We start from the raw sequence: 6,000 nt of genomic DNA, 5'->3' as shown, positions 1-6,000 counted from the left end.
GACCGAATGAACAATCCGTCAAAATAGCGCATCTGCACAGGAATGAAGCGCCTTCTTTGTAAAGATACACCCGCTTCATAAAACCCAGCCCGCTCTATACTCTTGAAAGCCTTCGTAAGCACAGAACGTAAGAGCGTCATTTGCGCTCGTTATCGTGGCCCAAGTTGCATGTGCAGAAACTTGTGGCAGTCTACAAAGCGACACGCAGTATTTAGGTCGTACACCCCTCCCCTCCTTCATTCCCCCTACCTCTCAGTCAATGCCGCATAACGCCGTTTAACGAAGCTTGAAGTTTTTGACTTACCATCTGTGGTTACGAAGTAGTAGCCCAGCGCCAGGGCTACTAGGCAGAGTACGATCACTGTGCTGGCCACGTACTGCGAGCGGTCGCTGCATTGCCAGTTAACAACAGTAGGTTAATTTAGCTTGCAACACTTCTCGACGGAAGCTGCATTATGCATGCAAAATGAATCTTAATCTAGCCGCCCCCTCTCATGTACCGACGGTATTACGTTGGGCCATTAAACTAGGGAAGGAGATCACAACAGTTTAGGACGCTGGGAAGTTGCGACCCCCGTTCGTAAAGCATTGGCGATGATTATTGATGTTATTAGTGCAAGGGCGAATATGGCCAAATAGCGCCAAGTCTATATGGCGACTAGCTGTCAGTTTCAGTTTATTATTGATATAAGATGCATGGTTGGTTGTTAGTAGTAAACAGGCGAGGGTCTCAAAGTCAAGCGACCACAGCGGGATCCTCGGTTAACAAGATTGTGAACGTAGTAGTGGAAATGAATACATTCGATTCTATAGAAACAGTCATACGAGTCATACATATATGACCCCTTGTAATAATAATATTTGTAAAATGTATGTACGTATGTAATAATAAAACATAACGCACGTAATAATACAATATAAATTGTACAAACCTATATATATATATATATATATATATATATATATAACAAATGAAGTACACACTTTATATACAAAGTGTGTAAAAGGACAACTACTTATACAATTTTAAGTTGATATTTATATGCATGCAAAGGTGATGATTTAAATGCGTAGGGTAAGTCATTCCAGTGGTACATGAAATGATTTTCGATGGGTAGATGCAACGCGGCTCTATAGAGGCCTAAATGCATTCGCCGGAAAGTGCGTAAAATAGCTAATAAAACATGAAAATGACACGCGAGGTGCGAGATGTGCGATACATATAAAGGATATGCATCGATGGGATGAGATACTAAAACATATGGGCTTAGGCAGGACCCTTGAACGCAAGGGCATGGAAGCACATGAACTACAAAGCGTTATATCGTAGCAGCAGCCCTCAGTGAGAATATCTGTTCCGAATATTTTGCTCGTGTAGAGAGAGAAAATAAATGAAAGGCAGGGAGGCTACCCTACATTGGGGAAAGGGAAAAGGGGAGGGAAAGATTAGGAGAAAAAGAGATACTCGACTGTGGATATCGCCGACGTGGTAACAGTTTTCTGCTCTATATACGTTCCATTCACTCAGTCCGGATCACAGACGGCCACTCAATACGGCAGTTTTTAAACATCGCAGCAGCGCTTTTCAAGCGAGCAACGATCCAATCGTACTTTTTTATTGTAGGTCATGGTCCCAAGATCCTGTTCAAGGTGAACTGTTGTCTACCCAAGTAATTCAGAGCTGTAGAGATGTCTTATTTGCAAAAGATGGGCACTATCACAGTAGGTGTTCTAAACGACACTGTAGGGATTGCAAATGGCGCTATCAGCCATTCCAATGAAACAGGTATATGCATTGGTGAATGCAACGCCCAAGCCTAAGCGGCACAGCATTGCACAATAGTGCAAGATATCTGCAAATTTCGATAAGAGAACGGCAGCGTTATTAGCTGTTAATATCCTCTATTTACAACGTCTCCAACAAAGATCATTCTCTTCATTATTTTTTATAGCGTTATGTATTTACTTGAGTTGGATCACTAGAAATAAAAACAATCAGTGTCCGTAAAAACACTGCTAGAGCACTGCACTGCACTGCTAGAGCGAAACACTGCGTGTGTTTCTTATTTGCAAGACATTTTTAAATGAGCCTTGTTAAAGACCGTTCACCCAGAATAGTGGAGGTGGCGCGGGCATAGCAGAGTGGTGCTCGACCAGCATGAAGGCGCCCAGGCAAAGACGAAAGGCGATCCACGTAACGAGTAACAAAAGGTTTATCTAGGATCCTCGCAAGAGCGTGAAACAAGTGTCCGACTGCGGGAAACCCGAAGCTAAAACCGCGCTGCAGAAGGGAAGTATGCCTTCATCTGTTGAATACAGAGTTTGCGAGTGTGCTCAAGCATCTGCCAATGAATGTATGGGGAGACATTTGCAAGTAGGACACTCGAATAAGGTACTTACCAGTGGCAATGCGTAATGGCGCGGCTATGATGAGTGCGAAGACCACAAAAAAATGAAACAAATTAAAAAGAATGTCAGTGGTAATTCTGGCATACCTTAATTTCTGAGTCAAACATCTTTTGCATTTTGTGCTTCTCGACATCGTTCTTTCTCTCTCGGAGATCGCAATAATTACATCAGAATGATTTGATATTGCAATCACTTATGACGCAACGAACTGTGCAAGATTTGAAAACTGTTGGAAGGTTCACGAAAAACAGATAACCTATACATAGTACTACTACAGCGCTCGTCCACTAATTTTATTATTTTTACAATATACGAATTTAGGAATGTTTCAAGAAGGCAGGTCACATTCCCTTGAAATAGTCGCCTTTCTTTGAACGGCTCGTAGGTAAAAAATAATGTGAACGCTTGCTGGCTTACCCGACTTACTGAAAATATTCAGTATAAAACGCCTCATTTCCGGCATTCTTTGAAAGCACATTTGAAACGATGCACTGATATTCACCACAGCACTGACAGACAGGTTTATATACACAATTTCTAGTACTTCCAGAGAACCAAGTTATAGTTAATATAGTTATAAGGTGTCCCCTTTGTATACATACACCCATGTCCTTAACTTCAGCGTAACGGAATGGACGGATGGACGGACAAGGCAAAACTGAGCCCACTGTATACTCTCAAAAGGAATGTAAAGCAAAGCACATATGAGCGTTATCCAGCTATTCGCGCACAACATTGCGAGAGAATTGAAACAATTTCACTCATTCGATTTGTTCCATATAAGTTTAGGTTATCTTATGCTAAGCTTAGGTTAGGTTAGGTGGGGCACCTTGCCGACAGTAGTGCGATAGTCCTGGTATGCCCGTATACGCCACGTGTCGCCGACCAGCGGACAAGTTCACACATAATGTGAGCTTTATTAAAAACTATTCACAGGGCCTCCTAATTATTGCTGCGTCAGCGACCAACAACAACCGTCCAAATAGCGCATCTGCACAGGAATGAAGCGCCTTCTTTGTAAAGATACTCCCGCGTTCATAAAACCCAGCCCGCTCTATACTCTTGAAAGCCTTCGTAAGCACAGAACGTAAGAGCGTCATTTGCGCTCGTTATCGTGGCCCAAGTTCATGTGCAGAAACTTGTGGCAGTCTACAAAGCGACACGCAGTATTTAGGTCGTACACCCCTCCCCTCCTTCATTCCCCCTACCTCTCAGTCAATGCCGCATAACGCCGTTTAACGAAGCTTGAAGTTTTTGACTTACCATCTGTGGTTACGAAGTAGTAGCCCAGCGCCAGGGCTACTAGGCAGAGTACGATCACTGTGCTGGCCACGTACTGCGAGCGGTCGCTGCATTGCCAGTTAACAACAGTAGGTTAATTTAGCTTGCAACACTTCTCGACGGAAGCTGCATTATGCATGCAAAATGAATCTTAATCTAGCCGCCCCCTCTCATGTACCGACGGTATTACGTTGGGCCATTAAACTAGGGAAGGAGATCACAACAGTTTAGGACGCTGGGAAGTTGCGACCCCCGTTCGTAAAGCATTGGCGATGATTATTGATGTTATTAGTGCAAGGGCGAATATGGCCAAATAGCGCCAAGTCTATATGGCGACTAGCTGTCAGTTTCAGTTTATTATTGATATAAGATGCATGGTTGGTTGTTAGTAGTAAACAGGCGAGGGTCTCAAAGTCAAGCGACCACAGCGGGATCCTCGGTTAACAAGATTGTGAACGTAGTAGTGGAAATGAATACATTCGATTCTATAGAAACAGTCATACGAGTCATACATATATGACCCCTTGTAATAATAATATTTGTAAAATGTATGTACGTATGTAATAATAAAACATAACGCACGTAATAATACAATATAAATTGTACAAACCTATATATATATATATATATATATATATATATATAACAAATGAAGTACACACTTTATATACAAAGTGTGTAAAAGGACAACTACTTATACAATTTTAAGTTGATATTTATATGCATGCAAAGGTGATGATTTAAATGCGTAGGGTAAGTCATTCCAGTGGTACATGAAATGATTTTCGATGGGTAGATGCAACGCGGCTCTATAGAGGCCTAAATGCATTCGCCGGAAAGTGCGTAAAATAGCTAATAAAACATGAAAATGACACGCGAGGTGCGAGATGTGCGATACATATAAAGGATATGCATCGATGGGATGAGATACTAAAACATATGGGCTTAGGCAGGACCCTTGAACGCAAGGGCATGGAAGCACATGAACTACAAAGCGTTATATCGTAGCAGCAGCCCTCAGTGAGAATATCTGTTCCGAATATTTTGCTCGTGTAGAGAGAGAAAATAAATGAAAGGCAGGGAGGCTACCCTACATTGGGGAAAGGGAAAAGGGGAGGGAAAGATTAGGAGAAAAAGAGATACTCGACTGTGGATATCGCCGACGTGGTAACAGTTTTCTGCTCTATATACGTTCCATTCACTCAGTCCGGATCACAGACGGCCACTCAATACGGCAGTTTTTAAACATCGCAGCAGCGCTTTTCAAGCGAGCAACGATCCAATCGTACTTTTTTATTGTAGGTCATGGTCCCAAGATCCTGTTCAAGGTGAACTGTTGTCTACCCAAGTAATTCAGAGCTGTAGAGATGTCTTATTTGCAAAAGATGGGCACTATCACAGTAGGTGTTCTAAACGACACTGTAGGGATTGCAAATGGCGCTATCAGCCATTCCAATGAAACAGGTATATGCATTGGTGAATGCAACGCCCAAGCCTAAGCGGCACAGCATTGCACAATAGTGCAAGATATCTGCAAATTTCGATAAGAGAACGGCAGCGTTATTAGCTGTTAATATCCTCTATTTACAACGTCTCCAACAAAGATCATTCTCTTCATTATTTTTTATAGCGTTATGTATTTACTTGAGTTGGATCACTAGAAATAAAAACAATCAGTGTCCGTAAAAACACTGCTAGAGCACTGCACTGCACTGATAGAGCGAAACACTGCGTGTGTTTCTTATTTGCAAGACATTTTTAAATGAGCCTTGTTAAAGACCGTTCACCCAGAATAGTGGAGGTGGCGCGGGCATAGCAGAGTGGTGCTCGACCAGCATGAAGGCGCCCAGGCAAAGACGAAAGGCGATCCACGTAACGAGTAACAAAAGGTTTATCTAGGATCCTCGCAAGAGCGTGAAACAAGTGTCCGACTGCGGGAAACCCGAAGCTAAAACCGCGCTGCAGAAGGGAAGTATGCCTTCATCTGTTGAATACAGAGTTTGCGAGTGTGCTCAAGCATCTGCCAATGAATGTATGGGGAGACATTTGCAAGTAGGACACTCGAATAAGGTACTTACCAGTGGCAATGCGTAATGGCGCGGCTATGATGAGTGCGAAGACCACAAAAAAATGAAACAAATTAAAAAGAATGTCAGTGGTAATTCTGGCATACCTTAATTTCTGAGTCAAACATCTTTTGCATTTTGTGCTTCTCGACATCGTTCTTTCTCTCTCGGAGATCGCAATAATTACATCAGAATGATTTGATATTGCAATCACTTATGACGCAACGAACTGTGCAAGATTTGA

This window comes from Dermacentor silvarum, chromosome 10, assembly GCF_013339745.2.
Source record: "Dermacentor silvarum isolate Dsil-2018 chromosome 10, BIME_Dsil_1.4, whole genome shotgun sequence".
In the NCBI taxonomy this organism is placed as follows: Eukaryota; Metazoa; Arthropoda; class Arachnida; order Ixodida; family Ixodidae; genus Dermacentor; species Dermacentor silvarum.
This window is presented reverse-complemented; position numbering follows the sequence as displayed.